Source organism: Canis lupus, chromosome 2, assembly GCF_003254725.2.
Source record: "Canis lupus dingo isolate Sandy chromosome 2, ASM325472v2, whole genome shotgun sequence".
NCBI lineage: Eukaryota > Metazoa > Chordata > Mammalia > Carnivora > Canidae > Canis > Canis lupus.
Window position 1 is genome coordinate 4,979,548 of NC_064244.1, and position 18,768 is coordinate 4,998,315.

At 38.5% G+C, this 18,768-nt stretch overlaps 1 protein-coding gene and 1 long non-coding RNA gene across 3 annotated transcripts in view; one reads left to right on the forward strand and one right to left on the reverse strand.

The window, feature by feature from the left end:
- Window positions 1–18,768, forward strand: part of ODAD2 (outer dynein arm docking complex subunit 2) — a 349,216-nt gene that overhangs the window by 303,116 nt on the left and 27,332 nt on the right. The window lies entirely within an intron of this gene.
- Window positions 11,632–18,768, reverse strand: part of LOC118353975 (uncharacterized) — a 49,815-nt gene continuing 42,678 nt past the window's right edge. The window contains exons 3-4 of the long non-coding RNA XR_004813736.2: window positions 16,592–16,665; window positions 11,632–11,812 (exon numbers count right to left, since the gene is read on the reverse strand). This is a non-coding gene — a long non-coding RNA (uncharacterized LOC118353975). The remainder of the gene's footprint in view (window positions 11,813–16,591; window positions 16,666–18,768) is intronic.

The window sequence follows — 18,768 nt, forward strand, 5'->3', positions numbered from 1 at the left end:
TATCAGCTCACAACTGTCAGAATGGCTAACATTGAAAAAATAACACGTTTTGGTGAGAATGTGAAGAACCCTCATGCACTATTTGGTGAAAATAAAAATTGGGAAAGTGTATGGAGTTTTCTCAAAATATTAGAAGTATCACATGATCCAGCAAACCCACTTCTGGTTATTTATCTGAAGAAAGCGAAAACACCAAAGAGATAAATACATCCCCATGTTCCTTTCGGCCTTATTTATAATACCCAAGATACGGAAGCAACCTAAGCTGTCCATTGATGGATGAATAGATAAAGAAAATGGCATAGGTGTGTGTGTGTGTGTGTGTGTGTGTGTGTGTGTAATGGAATACTATTCAGCCATTAAAAACCAGAGAAATCTTGCCATTTGTGACAATATGGGTAGACCTGGAGGAGCTTAGCCTAAGTAAAGCAAGGTACATGGAGAAAGACAAATGCCACATGCTCTCCCTTATATGTGGACTCGAAACAACAAAACAAGAACCCAAGCTCATAGATACAGAGAACAGACTGGTGTGAGTGAAATGGGTGAAAGAAGTAAAAAAGTCACAAACTTCCATTTATAAAATAAATAGTCCTGAGGATGTGATGTACAACATAGTGACTATAGTTAAAACTACTGGATTGTTTATTTGAAAGTTGCTATGAGAGATCTTAAAAGTTCACATCACAAGAAAAACTTTTTTGTAACCATGGTTGGATGTTAACTAGACTCCTTGAGGTGATCATTTCACAACACATGCAAATATTGGATCAATATGTTGTACATCTGAGACTAATAAATGTATGTCAATTATATCTCAATTAAAAGGCAATAAACGCAGGGGTGGCTGGCTGGTTCAGTCAGAAGGGCATGCAACTCTTCATCTCAGGGTGGTGAGTTTGTGCCCCACGTTGGGTGTAGAGATTAAACAAACTTTTAAAAAAGTAACAAATACATAAATAAAATAAAATTTCTAGTAGCCCTATTAAAAAGTGTTAAAACAGGTGAAATTAAGTTTACTATGTTTAACCCAATGCATCCAAAATATTCTCATTAAAACATTTAATCAATATAAAAACTATTGAGATCCGTTACATTTTCTTTTTCACTAAATCTTTGGAGTTGATGTATATTTTACACCTATAGCACAGTTCAACTCAGACCAGCCTCAAATCAAGGGCTCTCTAGTCTCATATAGCCAGGGGGATGCCATGTTGGATAAGTCTTAGTCTATCCACTTGGCTAGGGTAAGGGGTTTCTTTAATTAATACTATTGCTTTAATTTATACAAGTTTTCATTATTTCTTTAGGTTATGTTAGATCATTCGCCATCTTGTCGAGTGTTGTTTCCCTTCTGACAGATGTTTCAGTCATGCTCTTTCTATTGCATGATGATTTTTTAAATTCAAATTTGTATGAATTTTGAATTTCAATGAAATTCATCTAGAAGGCTATAGTCAGCATTATATTTGGGGTAAAGTTATTTTTTAAAAAGATTTTTTATTTATTTGAGAGAGAGAATGAGCTGGGGAGGGGCAGAGGGAGATGGAGAAGCAGGCTCCCTTGCTGAGCAGAGAGCCCAATGTGGGGCTCCATCCCAGGACTCTGGGGTCATGACCTGAGTTGAAGGCAGATGCTTAACCAACTGAGTCACCCAAGCGCCCCTGATACAGTTATTTTTAAATGTTTTTTATTATGGTAAAATATAAATGACATAAAATTTACCAGTGTGGCCATTTTTCAATGTACAGTTCAGTGGCATTAAGTTCATTCACATTGTTGTGTGACCATCACCACAACCCATCTCCAGAACCCCAAATTGAAACTACCCATTAAACAATAACTCCTCCTTCAGCCCCTGGTAATCACCATTCTACTTTCTGTCTCCATGAATTTGACAGTTCTAGGAACCTCATATAAGTGGAATCATATAGTATTTGGTCTTTTGTGTTTGGTTTATTTCACTCAGCATGTCTTCAGAATTTCCTTCCATTTCAGGGATGGATTCTATTCCATTGTAAGTATATACCACCTTTTCTTTAACCATTCACCCACTGAGGGGCACTCAGGTTGTTCCCATCATTTGGCTACTCGGAACGTGGGTGTACAAATATCTGTTCAAGCCCTTGCTTTGAGTTCTTTTGGGTAGACAAGCAGGAGTGGAATTGCTGAATTAGATACAGTTATTTTTAAGACTTAACTCCTCAAATTTATCATTAGAAAAGGTGGTTTGGGGCATCCTTACCAGCAGAGTCAGTGGACTTGAGATACACTCACACACTGTCTCTCTAGAAGGACCTCTGTTTCCTAAGCATTCCAACAGCTTCACGGTCACTGACTCATAGACAAAGAATCCCCTCAAGCTGCTTCAGTAGGTTCAGTATATTTTAAATCCTGAAGGAGCCAAGTTCTTCCAGTGTGTGATTCAGTGAGTGCAAATTAGGCATTTAAGAAGGTATAGTCATACTTTTGGGAAAATAGTAAGGCCTTGCAACTATGCCACTAATAGTACCAAAATGGCCTAAAAAATTAACATTAACTCTCATAAGTTCCACTGTGTGATGTCTAGGCTGTGCTAAAGGGGAAATATGTCTCTTCTGCAACTACCATGTATAATACTGCACTTTTTGAGAGAGAAAAAGGCTGAAGGCCTCTGAAAAGTTTGTTCTGGAGCTATTAGAGCTCTTTCCTCGGTGAGAGCTGCGATGAGAATTTGTGCAATTTGCACTGTGGATGCAATCCAAACTTCCATACAAATAGTCCTGTAAAGACAGTAAGGCCGGTTTCCTGACTGCTTGCAAATGCTGCTGTCTGCACCTGCGCGCTCTTTCCCTCCAGCTTTATGCACCTCTGCAAGGCCATGGTAGCACCAACCAAACCTCGTCTTATTGGAGTGTTGTGCACACATCGGGAGGAGCTCACAGCTAGACCCATGTGTTGCTTTTTAAAAGCTTTGGCTGTTATTCCCAATCTTCACTTGCAAGGTGTAAAACCTTAAGGGGTCATCTTAGTTACACTGTCTTGTTGAAGCAATAAACACCAGCTGATGCTGATTTAAAACAGAAGATGAGCTAACACATTGTGCTCTCTGAAGTCAATTTATTTGGGTTATTCTTTTAATCTGAACTAATTATGAGCTAAAACAACAAATGTGAAGGTGTAAAGGAGAGTCCTGTCTTCTTCTCTGCCTATGAATGCATCAGACAAATGTGTGAGACAGATGTGCTCTTGCCAAGACTTGCGGTCCAGCTTCTCAGCTCTGCAGATTCTGCTTGTGAGCCCAACAGAGCTCAAATGGACCTGCCCTGGATGGTGGCTGTGTGAGATTTTCATTTTTGGATAATACTGGTAATAATTTCCTGAGAAAGAATATTTCTCTTTTAGCCCTTTAGGCAGAGGACTGATGTTCCAAAGAAGGAATGAGGAATTCCTTTTTTTTTATTTATTTTTTATTGGTGTTCAATTGCCAACATATAGAATAACACCCAGTGCTCATCCCATCAAGTGCTCCCCTCAGTGCCCATCACCCAGTCACCCCATCCCCCTGCCCACCTCCCCTTCCACCACTCCTGGTTCGTTTCCCAGAGTTAGGAGTCTCATGTTCTGTCACCCTCGCTGATATTTCCCACTCATTTTTTCTCCTTTCCCCTTTATTCCCTGTCACTATTTTTTATATTCTCCAAATGAATGAGACCATATAATGTCTGTCCTTCTCCGATTGACTTACTTCACTCAGCATAATACCCTCCAGTTCCATCCACGTCGAAGCAAAAGGTGGGTATTTGTCGTTTCTAATGCCTGAGTAATATTCCATGGTATACATAAACCACATCTTCTTTATCCATTCATCTTTCGATGGACACCGAGGCTCCTTCCACAGTTTGGCTATCGTGGCCATTGCTGCTAGAAACATCGGGGTGCAGGTGTCCCGGCGTTTCATTGCATCTGTATCTATGGGGTAAATCCCCAGCAGTGCAATTGCTGGGTCATAGGGCAGATCTATTTTTAAGGAATGAGGAATTCCTTATTGAGCATTGGAAAACCCTCAATTTATTCTTTAAAAAAAAAAACTCTATTGAATTTTAATTAATATGCAAATAACTGCATAGATTTAATCTGTACAGTTTGATGAGTTTGGACATATGCAAACACTCATGATACCAGCACCACAGTTAAGGTAATACACATAGCCAACACCTTCCAAAGTTTCCTTGTGTCGGGGATCCCTGGGTGGCTCAGAGGCTTAGTGCCTGCCTTCAGTCCAGAGGTGGTCCTGGAGGCCCGGGATCGAGTCCCCCATCGGGCTCCCTGCGTGGAGCCTGCTTCTCCCTCTGCCTGCGTCTCTGTCTCTCTGTCTCATAAATAAATAAAATATTTAAAAACAAAGTTTCCTTGTGTCACGTGTGTGTGTGTGTGTGTGTGTGTATAGTAACATGAAACCTACCTGCTTAACAAATTGTTAACTATAGGCAATGTGTTGTAGTTTCTAGAATATTCTAAAATTTTTTAAAACTTATTCATGTATCATAAGTGAAACTTTATAGCCATTGACCATCTTCCCATTCCCTCCCAGCCCCCACCCCTGGCAACTACTATTCGTTTTTCTGCTTCTCTGAGTTCATTTTAGAATAGTCACAGAAAATCTCATTGAAGTGGAATCATTCAGTATTTGTCCTTCTGTGAGTGGCTTATTTCACTTAGCATAATGTCTCCCAGGAAAAAAACATTAATAATAACCTTCTAAAAGTAATAATTATGATGATGATGATAATAATAATAACATTCTAAATAAATATTCTTAGATGATCAGATGTAGTCCTGGCCCTTCTATTCAGAGATCAAGGAAACTAACATAAATGTCTTCGATTTCCCTTCCTTTATAGAATACTTTTGTGTTCTAATTTCAATCTACCTCACCGGTCTTCTCTCCCACTATTCTCTTTCAAATATATTCTACATGTACTCTGGTCCAAAACAACAAAAAAAAATCACATATGTTGACTTGATGTGCAGAAATTCATAGAACTTTAATTTTTACATGCCTTTCTGCTGATGGTTGAAAAACTTGATTTTGCCAAATAAAAGTGTCCAGCCTCTCTTGATTTAGAAGAATAGCTCTTTTGGATTAACTTTGGCATTTTTCAGGGTTTGCCCACTTCTTGAGTGTTCTCCCTTTTCTCACCTGCTTCCCTCACTGGCACCTTGTAGGCAGGGAGGATTCCTGGGAGGCATAGAGGAGCCTCTAGGTAAGTTATGTTTCCCTGATGGTTGCATCACCAGTCTGCCTCCCTGTCACACTGCAGGGAGTTTGGGCTCTCATGGTCGCTGGGCATATTGTGTTGGTGGCTGCTGATGTGTGGCTGGAGTTTGGGGTGTTGTGCTGGCAACTGTGCTGATGCCTGGAGTCCTCCATGGATCCTAGTCAAGAGGGAAGGCCTCATCTCAGCAGCTTCTCTTGAGGACCCCTGGCCTCTTCTGGCATCCAGGTCACCACACTGCTGGGCCCTCTTGGAGGGCTGGGATGTGTCGGCAACTTTCCCAGCATCTTAAAGCTGTAAGAGGATCTTATGAGGCTGCTCTGAGCTCACCAACTTAGATGTCCCTCCCAGCCAGGTGTGCTGGGGCATCTTCCTCTGGGATGCTTTGCTGACACAGGAACTTGTCTGAGGCTTGCCCCTACTCAAGCTATCCCTAATATTGTTTTGTTTCCCTCAAACTCCAAGTGGGACAAGAGCTTGCAAGCAACCTCTTCCCCTTTTCTTCCTTGCATTCCCAGGCATCTCCTCCCAAAGTAGAAGGTTTTCATTCTCCTCTATGTTTGGGCACATTTTTTAATGGTATTCTTCATCTTTCTCTGAGGCCACCTCTCAAAACTTTGGTTCTTCAAATAAAAACTCTGCTCCAAGACATTTGAGAAAACATTCCTCTATTGCTTGAAAGGCTATTTTTTTTCTATTGATTATTCATTCAGTTATTTATACAATTATGAGTATGTAGCTCAATTAAAGTTCTCACAGCAAACATCCATATAAGATCAAGATCATACAGATCAATGAGTGGACACCAACAGCACCCCCAGTTCTCTTTCATACCCTCTCCCCATCACTGCACAAAAGCACTCTTTTGATTTTCTAGCACTGCAGAGTATTTGAAAGTCTAATTTTTTGAGACTATTATTTATCTCCAGACTTTATTTTAAAAATCTAGTTTGAAACTTAGAGCTGAGCGAGGACTTTGTTCTGGACAGTGTTCAGTCTCCCTTTCCCTGCAAAAAATTATCTTCATCTTCTTTGTTTAATGGAGGGAAGGCTGCAGGGTTTTCAAAACAACCAACTACCCGAACAAACAAATAAAAAATACTAACTCTGGAAATAATAGGGAGGAAAAATACATCATATGGTATTTCAAACAACTGTCCACTATAATCAGCCAGACTAAACTGTTTCTCTTCCCCAAATATGCTGTACTGTCCTGCTTCTACATCTTGCCTGCATTGTTCCCTCTACCTCAAACACACCCAAGAATTCAGTTTTAACTTCACACCTGTTTTGCTGTTGCCTGGCTTTTTACATTGGTTGGTGAGCAGATTTCTCTTTTGATCCCAGATGTACTAAAAGAAACATTAGCAATGAATTAATTAAAATGACTTCTTACCAATGCCAGAGCTGAACTGGTGTGCCATACCATGTTTTCAGTAGCCACCTTAAGCTTTTGAAACAAATGAAGACACAACGTATCTGATAGACAGAAGCTTGTATTACCTGATGGCTCCTGGTGACTGAACATTCTCTGGTTTGTCGGGTGATCTTATGCACTAAGATTTAGATAAAATTGGCTTGAACCTACATAGGACAAAAAAACTCAACACTTTGAATATTTCCAGGAATTCTTGGGTGGGACCTATCTTTCTGACTTACTGCACAATTCTTTTTTTTCTTTTTTTTTTAATTTTTTTATTTATTTATGATAGTCACAGAGAGAGAGAGAGAGGCAGAGACACAGGCAGAGGGAGAAGCAGGCTCCATGCACCGGGAGCCTGATGTGGGATTCGATCCCGGGTCTCCAGGATCGCGCCCTGGGCCAAAGGCAGGCGCCAAACCGCTGCGCCACCCAGGGATCCCCCTTACTGCACAATTCTAATCATTGCTTGGTTCTTCTAGATGTTCAGTTAACCTAAGTCTCACTTCTGGCAACTACTCCCCTTTCCTTCCTCCCTTCATACCCTTGTGATTGCAGATATGAAACACAACCTCTTTTCTCTGATTCTGAAAAATACCACGCATCCAAGGCAAACATGAGTAGGAGTCATTTGTGGGAGATTCTGGGGTTAGGGCAGGACTAAAGAAAACTTACTCTGTAATACCAACCTCAGCTCTGCCTCCCAGCCATTCTCACAGTTGACCTCTGACTGACATTGCCTGCCCTGTTGGGCTCTTTCTTCCTTACCACCAATTTTCCTTTCCCATAGCCTCCCTCATTCCTAGCACTCTCCTTCCATGATGGTATCCTCAGAGATTTAAATATTTCTCTATCAATTAGCTTTTGTTGGTTAACAAACCATTCCAAACAACCACTTATTTAGCTAGTAATTCTGCTGGTCAGCAATTTGGACTAGACTCAGCTGGGCACCCTCATGCATCTGCTATCATCGGGAGGTTAGCTTTGCTTTTACTAGCTGGGCTCTCATATGTCTAGGGCCTCACCTGGGACAGATGAGCTGACATGAATCTCCCATGGAGTCTCTCATCCTCCAGTAAGCTAACCAGTGTTTGTTCACATGGAGGCTGGGCCAAGTTCTAAGAGAACAAGCACATGTATACAAGGCTTCTTGAATCCTAGGAAAAACTAGTACATCACCTCTGCTGCATTTGAAGTCATGGGTCAAAAAAGCTACAAAGTCACTTTGAAAAGAGGTATGCATATGATGAGCTAGGAGTGGGGTGGGGGATAATTATAGCTATTTTAGCAGATTATACAAGGACTGGAATTATACAAGGACAGGAATCCAAATACCCCAGTGTAGTGATCAGACAGGTTTCTAACTTCCCCGATATTGTCTGTAGAAAATGGGTCAACCACAAACTGTGAAATAGATTTAAAATATACTGGAGATAGTTACTTGCTTAAAAATGCATCATAAGGGAAAAGTCCTTTTAAAATCAATTCTCAATAATGGCAGAGTTAATAAAGACTTAAAAGAGAACTAAAGCTTCTGTAAAAGTAATAAAAAAAAAAGTTCCTTTCCTAAGGAAAAGGAAAGAAGCTGATGAGGGAAAAATAATCAGTTCTGGGAAAGCAAATTTCAACAAGTGTAGGGCACTGACGAGGAAAAAAAAAAGACTTGATGGGAAGAAAGGATTCCAGAAGAGCTGGATGCTCTTTAAACAAACAATTTTGGCAGGTGAACAAACTATATGGGAAGTGCAGGACAGGGAAAAGCCTGCCAAATTGGAGGAGCAGAACTGTGCAAAGTTCTGAAAGGCAATTTAGAGAACCAAGGAAAGATGTTGAGCCAGATCACCAAGGATGAACAAAAAGAAGGAACACAAATGTGTACGGACCACATCAAAAGTGAGAAAGATAATACAATGTAGGGTACACACAAAAGACATCAGGAAGCAGTTAATCAGCTGCAATAATAAAAACCAAGTTATTATTGACTATGTTACCATATGGCTAAATAAACAGTCCTGGATTTCATACATTTCTCTACAAGCCTGTTGTCTGACACCACTGTCAGCACTGACTAAGATGCATGTAGTTGGAAAGCAGAAACCCTAACTCAAAATGGCATTTAAAATAAAGGGAGGGATCCCTGGGTGGTGCAGCAGTTTGGCGCCTGCCTTTGGCCCAGGGCGCGATCCTGGAGACCCGGGATCCAATCCCACGTTGGGCTTCCGGTGCATGGAGCCTGCTTCTCTCTCTGCCTGTGTCTCTGCCCCTCTCTCTCTCTCTCTCTGTGTGACTATCATGAATAAATAAATAAAATCTTTAAAAAAAATTAAAATAAAATAAAATAAAATAAAGGGAATTTACTGGACCTTGTAACCACTCTCCAAAGGTAGAGTGATCTTCAAGTAAACTTCCATTATAGTTTGAATTTTATTGTCTGAAATTATGTTGGCTGTCCCCTCTACTGTATGTTGTCTTCCTCAGCTGGGTTCCCTCATAGTTGCAAAAGGGCTGCAGCAATTCCAAAGGTCATATCCTCACATCACTCCATTCAAAAGAGTTTCACTTCCTCGAGCCACTGAGTAAACCTCTGGGCTTTCCGCTGATTGAACGGACTCAGGTAATGACAACATAGATTGCTTTAGACTTAACTGTATCCATCCCTGAGGAACCAAGGCAAGGAATGGATTTATGCTGATTTCATTGGGTTCTGTAGAGACTACAACATGGAGACTCCATCTCACTCACCTCACATAGCAGGTACTCAGTGGGGAAGTGTGCAGTGGAGGGAGCCAGTAAATTGCCTGCTTCAGGTAATGCAGGTGACAGAAGGGGAGCAGGAATAAACTGTCCTTGACTGGGCTCTGATTTGGGTGAATAAGTAGGCAAATATTAAGAAACAAACAATGGCAGGTTATTGTGTAACAAACCATGACAGGTTATAGAACATTCTCAGGGAGTAAACCTTAGCTTGGATCTCTTGCATTTCTCTCTTAAAGAAAAGCAACAATTCTATGTATTAAAAAGCATAATAGGTGCTACAAAGCCTTCTCCTCTTCTCAGTTATTGTGTCACTAAATGTGTGAGAGTGTGAATCCCATTTCTCACAATGGGTCTTCCACAGAGTCAAAGGTTCTTGTGCGGGACACCTGGGTGGCTCAGCGGGTTAGCACCTGCCTTCACACCCAGGGCGTGATCCTGGAGTCCCAGGATCAAGTCCCATATCGGGCTCCCTGTAGGGAGCCTACTTCTCCCTCTGCCTATGTCTCTGCCTCTCTCTCATGAATAAATAAATAAAATCTTTAAATCAAAACAAAGGTTCTTGTGCTTCCTGCCCAATTCCAAATAAAACCAAAAACATTCCAATGCAAATAGTTGTCCCGTATGCAATTATCATCTCAATAAATTCTATTTTCATTTCAACAAAATGTAATTGGTGAGAACAACTGTGGGTGATACATTTATTCTTAAATTAACAATAACTTTGGCCTTCTAAAAAAGCATAATTTCAGGTTTTTTTCCCTGTAATTACTAGTCTTCATATCTTTGAAATTTCTAGGGAAAAAAAATTTATTTCCTGGGGAAAATGTTTTGAGTAAGCCTCTAAACCTCATCTGCAAAATAAGAAAGATCACACTGACTTCATAGGGTACATGAGGATTAAAGGGGCTAGCTAACATATGAAAAGTAAGTACAAAGTGCCTGACATATTAATATAATATCATTATATAATAGAATTTATTAATATCATGTAGTAATATGTAATATCATTATAATATATAATAGCTATGTCATTATTACTCCATTTGCCTGTATTTACTCAATCCTTAGGCTAGACCTAGAAGGGTCACTATTTTTTTTTAGCCCATTTTACAGAGGAAACTGAAGCATAGATAATTAAAAGGCTATTGATTTTCTTACATAGTGACATGGCAGGATTTTCCTGGTAAGTTGTAGAATAAGATTCACACCTTGAAACCAGCTTTAAACTGGGGCATCTGGGTGGCTCAGTTAAGTATTAGTGATTTCAGCTCAGGTCATGATCTCATGGGTCATGACATTGAGCTCTGCGTTGGGCTCTTGGGCGCAGCAGGGAGGCTGCTTGGGATTCTCACCCTCTGTCTCTCCCTTCCCACTTGCTGGGAAGAAATCTTTAAAAATAAAGAAATCTTTAAAAAAAATAATAAGAGGAACTTCAGATTTACTAATCTCTTACTTTCCTTGAACTCTCTTCTGATCACTACTCTACTTACTCAGTTGGAAAACAACAAATACATAATGAGAAGTTATCTCTCCTATTCATTCATAGTCAAAGCTACCTTATTGGGCTTTTATTTTCTAACACCTTCTATCTTCCAGCCTCTTTTGTTTTTAGTTTATAGATGATAAAATATTACAATTAAGCATAAATACTTAACCTTAACACTTAAATACCTGGCACTTAGTTGGTAGTCACTATTATTTATTGAAGGAACGAATGAATGAAACCCAACACTAAAGGGAAAAAAAGACTTACAGAAGAAATAAAAACTCTAATTCTTACACCACCACTCAGGCTAATGATAGGACCAATGGAAGATAAAAATAGAAGAAAGCCTGAACTAGATGTGGAAACTAGGAAAAGTGGCGTTACATGCCAGAAACATAACAGAATTTCTGCTAAATATAAAGGGAATGGGAACAAACTATAGGAAGTCACAAAAGGTCAACTGTACATAGAATTTTACAAACTGTTTTTATCATTATCTCTTAAAATTTTTTTCCAGGTGAATATCAATATTACCACTTCATTTGCTTATCAACATCTCATTACATGTATATATATGATTTATTTCATTCTTGCTACCATTTAATTGTATCAATTTTTGCTTTTATAAAACTGGCATTGAACATTGAGAATTTTTCTTATTTTTAAAGGCACCTGCTTGCAGAATGAAAACATGATTACAAAAGTTTTTTTTAAAGATTTTATTTATTTATTCATGACAGACACAGACAGAGAGAGAAAGCGAGGCAGAGACACAGGCAGAGGGAGAAGCAGGCTCCATGCAGGGAGCTCGATGTGTGACTCGATCCCAGGTCTCCAGGATCACATCCCAGGCGGAAGGCGGCACTAAACCACTGGGCCACCGGGGCTGCCCTGATTACAAAAGTTATCAAGAAAAAAATAGATAAAAGTTAGTATATATGACAAAAGATTAAAAAGCAAAAGAAGTTGAAAACAGCAAAATAAGATGACAGAAGAGCAAATATATTAGTAAATGAATATAAATGGAAGAATGTACCTCTTAAGAGGTTAAGAAAAAAACCTGTGTTCAGGTCTGAAGCTAATCAACTTCATTCAGGTTATATAAGGCACTAGAAGGAAAGTTACACATAAAAAATTAAAAGGATATGCAAGAAGAAATTAGGCAAATGGTTGTATAAAGGACCCAGGTCTTTTCCATCTCTGTGCTCTGACATCCCTGTTTGGGTTTTTAGGCTTCTAACGAGATGGATGCAGCGATTCTGGGTGTCATACCAGAAACAGCAATATCCAGGTGGAAATAAGAGACCCCAGCTCTTGCTCAGAAGAAGGACACTTTCCCAAAGACTCCCTACCTACCCACACACTTCATTTTGGCCAGCACTGAATCCCACGCCTAATGATCTATCAACTGAAAAAAAGAATGGATTCACCCTTAAACCAAACAAACCTTCTCCTGAGACACTTAGCTGTGTGAGAAAGAGGTGGCTACCTGAACAAAACTGAGGTCCTGGTTCTACTAGAAGAGGGATAAATGGATGCTGGTTGAGCAACCAGTGATGATCACAACACCAGATAAATAGGAACCAAAGAAAAGGTGATGTATACTAAACAGATTTAAGCACAAAACAGCATTATTAAAGATCAAGAGCTACTTAGTGATAAATTTACCAGGAAGACATAATTATTCTGATTATGTATCCACCTAAAAACATAACCTCAAAATACATGCCAAAAAGTAAGCAGAAAAACAAGAGGTGGCAGGAAGGGGTGGCTAACAATTTAGATCATAGTGGAAAATCATATAGATCATAGCAGAAAAAGGTTAACATACCTTTCTGAGAGGCAGATTGAATAGATCAAAATTAAGTAGAAATTGAGAAAATCTGAACAACAGAATTATTAAGCTTGACATAACATATATATGTGTGTGTATACATATATATGTTGTATATGTATACAGTCCTATAAATAAATATGGCATATACATATTAATTTCAAGCACACATTGAACATTTTCAAAAACTGATCACCACTTGACCACAAACACAACTCAAAAATACAATGCAACAAAGTTACAAATGCAATCAATAGCTAAAGAGAGCCAAGAAATTGATAAATTCAGAAATTTTAAAACCTACTTCTAAATAATTCATGGGTTAAAAAGAAATCATACTGAAAATTACCAAATAGAACTGATTGGCAATGTAACCCGACATATTAAAAACACACAGGATTATTTTCAGGGAAAATTCTTTCTAAGCAAACTGGAGTTAATCTTTTTCCTACAGCATATTTCCATCCCAAATGCTGACAGTGATAGAAAAACTTAGGAAAACATCTTACTTCTTCTATATACATTGGAAAGATTGCCCTTTGTTCTTTCTTTCCCTGAATGTTTTCATGAAGCCTCAACCAGAGTCCATATGCTGTTCATTTTCTCTTTATTAAGCATTTTTGTGGCAATTTTATACAATAGCCAGTCCAGTAATGGTCAGCCTTTCTCCACTGCCACCCCATAGAGAAATGTTTTCCTTATTCCATCAGGTACCTATCAGAAAAATCTCCTACTCTCTTGACCCCTCCACAAAGAAATCTAAATTGCCTTCCTTGGTGACTCTTCACAACTCTACACATTGGTAACCTCCTCTTTCTAGAACACCCACATGTGAATTTAAAATTCTATAGACAGGAGAGATATTGGTTCAAAGCCATGCAACATTTACCTTCTAACAGTAATTCAAATGTGTTGCATGGTCAACCTGACACAAGGAAGGAGGAAGAAAGAAATTAGCAGTTTGGTGTCTGCTCTATATACAGAGAGGGTGTGCAGAGAGGCTTCCACTTGACTTATCAAATGTGTAGGATAATAAACCCAAGTAAGGAAGATGAATGGGATGACTTCAGCCTCCAGGTATATTATAAAAATAATACATTATTATTTTACTTGAAATTGATTTGTTCTCATGGGTATCTAAATATGCACAAATATTTTTATGGATCATATGTTTGGTAAAGAGTGATTCTGCACATGGTTGCATTAAGGAAAACCCATTTTAGTTTCCTTTGACTTCATTCTAAGATCACAAATGTTGGCACTCTTTACCCGAACAAAGGATACACTTCCTTAAGCATGTTTCATGATAATAGCTTTCATTTTATTTTGGTTGGCTAGATGTATATGGCCTCTCCAAGTCCTCAATTATATAACCTGGGATTTCCACATTGTTTTTGACAGAAAAGTAGAACAAAAATAAGTTATGCAGACAAAATTTGAAACACATGATATGGAATTGAAAGGACTTAGTGATGAAAAGTCTGAGTTAGTGGTAATCAAATCTTGAAATAGATTTGTTCTTAAGCAAACAGTTCAAAGTATTTGGCTATGCATCACTGTTTTTTCAAGCTTGAAAAGATTATATTGCTCTGTTTCTCAACTATAGTATATTTACAGCTGGACTTTGAAACTGATGCAGTAAACATCAAACTCTTATTCCAATCTTGAGTTATATTCTCCATTAAGCAGCCACTGCAGGGCTCTGGCTTCAGTATCACAGTATCAAGACTTGGTACAACTGAGGAAAAATAATAAGGTTTGAAAACTGTGGGCTGTTGCAATAGATATTTTGCTTTCATCATTGCAAAAGGATTGAACTGTTTTAATATTTTAATGGTATAGAGCCAGGTTATATTAAACACTTATTTAGTATCTATTATCCAATATCTTATAAGCTCTTAGTCTATTTGGGGGTTATGAATGTTTGTGTGAATCTGATGAAAGCTATGGCTCTGCATCCTCAAAATTTTGATGTAATTTCAGTGAGTGGGCTCATAGACTCATAAATTCACTCATGGATCCCAGTTAAGAATCTTAGCCCTAAAGAATCTGAAAATGTAAACTCTGAAAAAAAAGGTTTTCCTTGACTTTTGGAACACAAGATGCTCTTATTAGACACTAGATGTACATAGGAGACATCCATTTTAGGTAATTTTTAAAAGAACACTCATGAGAATATTAAAGAGAAACTATGTAATTGTTAGAAAGATTTTAAGATTTGAAATCTTTTCACCAAAAATTGACATCAACCTCAAAAATGGATAGCTAAAGTGCTAGATTAGATTCCAAGTTCAAATGGTTTTATTTTTCATTTTTTATTCTATTAGATAAAAAAAATGCTAACTCACAATTATAGGTCATCAGAACTGGCAGAAAATGTTTTATGGATCTGACAAATGGCTCTGGATATTTGGATTGAAATTATGGACAAACTTCCAATTGAGGACTACTTTCAGCATTCTGTCAAAGACCAAATCAAGGAACATACCACACTCAAGAGCTGGACTGTTGTATGCTTTGAGTTGGAAGTTAGGGGCAAATGATTTCCATTCTTTGGTTCCATTTGACTCTGAAAAGCATTCCCACTTCTGTTACAGCATATGTATGTGGTTTTATAATGTGCCCAATATGATGTCATTATTTTTTTCCTCTGAAGATGGAAGAAAATTGAGTATTTGATGTTTGAAAGGACTTATACACAGCATGATAGAGCTGTTTGCACCAGAGTTTGATTTTATTAAGAAATTCTCTTTTTTTCTCTTAAACATCAAGAAATTAAGTTGTTTTTGGCTCTGAAGTGATAGGATCAGGCCATTAACAAAACCCACTATACTGCAATACAAGCTACTTTGGCAAACCTCTTGAAATCATGGCAATGCTCTTTGCTAGCATTTTTTAAGAGGAATTGAAATATATAATATAACATTTCTTACTGAAGTTGAGGGCCTTCCTCTCACTTTCAACATATGATAAAAGTGAATATTGTACATGTTCATCGTTCACTGAGCATGTTGAATACAACTCATTACCAACAGTTCTAATTTGGTTATAGTCCCATTTACCACTATTACCCCCATATTTTTTTAAAGATTTTTATTTATTTATTCATGAGAGAGAGAGAGAGAGAAGTAGAGGGAGAAGTAGGCTCCATGCAGGGAGACTGATGTGGGACTCGATCCCGGGTCTCCAGGATCACAGCGTGGGCTGAAGGCGGCCTAAACCACTGAGCCACCCGGGCTGCTCTATTACCCCCATATTTAATCAAGGATAAAAAGCATATTAATGGCCACTATATCAGATAGGACATAGATACTGTTGCAGGTTAAACCAAAATACAGAGCCTAAAACAACAGAGAAGCTTATTTTTTTTTTTGAGAAGCTTATTTTTCTCCAATACTAAGGATCTTAGTATTCAAGGTGGTGCCAAGGGTCTGTCCCATAAAATCAGCAGATGGCCATGTTCCTTCTCTCTTGGCCTAGTGCTCTTCTAGATGTTGCCCTTGTCTGCATTGTCTAATAGAGCCCACTAGATCCATAATTAGTCATGGCAAGGAATAAAAGAGAAGGGGAGGGTACAAACCATAAAACTGTCCATGTAACTCATCCAATAGCTATAGTCATATGGCCACAACTGGCTGCAAGAGAGGCTGGAAGATGTCACCTTTATTCCGGGTGGCCATGGACCCAACTAAAATAGTCTAATACCATAAAAAGGGGAGATAGAGGATGAACATTGAGTATAAATAGTAGTCTTTGTCAGAGCCACCCTGTAAATCAAGCATTATGGGTTTGACTTTCACTCGAAACCTTTTATTACCAAGCAACACATTTCTTACCAGAGAATTTGTGTTCTGTCCGTTTAGCCCAACTTTTTTCCTGGTCTTCATAAGGGAACTTTCACAATTGTTAACTAAACCAAAAAAAAATAAGGTTTTTCAGTGATAAATAGAATTTTTTTTAAAAAAGAGCACTTTCTCCTAATCCTTTCCCAGCATATATTCTTTGAACAAATTATTATTAAGCATATAAGTAATTTAATTCACTCATAAAGTAAAATATCTGCACACATACACAATTAGGGAGTTTTCTTTTTTTTTTTAAGATTTTATTTATTTATTCATGAGAGACATACAGAGAGAGAGGCAGAGACACAGGCAGAGGAAGAAGCAGGCTCCATGCACGGGGAGCCCGACGTGGGATTCGATCCCGGGTCTCCGGGATCACGCCCTGGGCCAAAGGCAGGCACTAAACCGCTGCGCCACCCAGGGATATAGGGAGTTTTCTTTTGGTCCAACTCAAATTGGGAATTTGTTGGTTCTGGTCACAAGGACTTCCAAAGGGTGATGCCACCTTTCGGCACAAGTTGTCTAGAGTCCACACTTGGGGAACAAACTTCAGGGTATGTGTCAGAGGTTTTTTTTTTGTTTAGTTTTGTTTTTTTTTATTGCAAACAATAGAAATTAACTCTGGCTAGCTTAAAGGGAAAAGAAAAGAGTGCATCACGTGGAATGGGGATTGCTCATAAAAAAAGAGAAAGCAAAGGACCAAGTCTCACGAAGGACAGAAGTCAAGTCAGGGCAGCCCTGGGTACTAATGGAAAGACGCTCAAAGAAACCCTACCTCAATGAATCAGCTCTAGCTGTGTTCTGTCCTTGGTCACTATGCTCTGGTTTCATACTCTGGGAGAAGATTCCAAAGCTTTTTGTTATGGGCTTAATTGTGCTCCTGCCTCAAATTCATATGTCAATGTCCTAACACCCAGTACTTCAGAATATGACTGCAGTCACTGGAAGTTCTGAGAAAATATATAATGGCCTAAATATCGTACAGAGCTGCCAAGCAATATAAAATAGAATGATTGCCTTATGATATAATAGTAATTAAAATAACTATTATCATTATTATAGATAACATGTATTGAGTACTACTGTCTGCCAAGAACTGTGAAGGACACTTTTCTGCGACATGTTATTTAATACATTCAGCAACCTCATGAGCAACTGACCATTAACTATTATCTCCATTTTTAAAATGACAAAACCAAAATTAGTGATAAAACCAGATTTTGAATCTAAACCTATCTGAACTTAAAACTAGAATTCTTGGGCAGCCTGGGTGGCTCAGCGGTTTAGCACAGGCTTCAGCCCGTGCCTTCAGCCCAGGACCTGATTCTGGGGACCTGGGATAGAGTCCCACGTCGGGCTCCCTGCAGGGAGCCTGCTTTTCCCTCTGCCTGTGTCTCTGCCTCTCTGTGTCTCTCATTAATAAATAAATAAATCTTTTTTTAAAAAAACTAGAATTCTTATGCTAGCAAGCAATATTACCACTTAAAGTATTCAAACAGTAGTTCAACTTGCTATGGAGGCAGAAATCATAATTACCATTTTCCAAACCCATAATCTTTGTGGGAGTTTTTGATTTATAGAAGCACTATACTTTTCTTTGCTTCAGCTTTGGTTAGTACATTCTTGGGGGAAGGAGACTGAGGGGCTTAAGGAGCAATTGTTAATGAAAAGCTTTTGAAAGTTACAAGATTATTGAACTGTGTGCTACACTGAACAAGACAGGTAGAAATTATTAGATCAAAACATATGCTGACAACACAAAGAGAAATTGAGGAGTCAATCCCATTTACAATTGCACCAAAAACCATAAGAAACCTATGAATAAACCTAACCAAGGAGGTGAAAGAAAGACCTTTACTCTGAAAAGTATAAAACATTGATGAAAGAAATTCAAGATGACACAAAGAAATGGAAAGACATTCTATCTTCATGGGTTGGAAGAACAAATATACTAGCCAAAACAACCTAAACATTTAATGTAATACCTATCAAATACCAAGAACATTTCTCACAGAACTAGAATAAACAATCCTAAAATGTGTATGCAACCACAGAAGATCCTAAATAGCCAAAGCAATATTGAAAAAGAAAAGTAAAGCTGGAGGATGCCAATCCCGGACTTCAAGTTATATGACAAAGCTATAGTGATCAAAACAGTATGGTTCTGG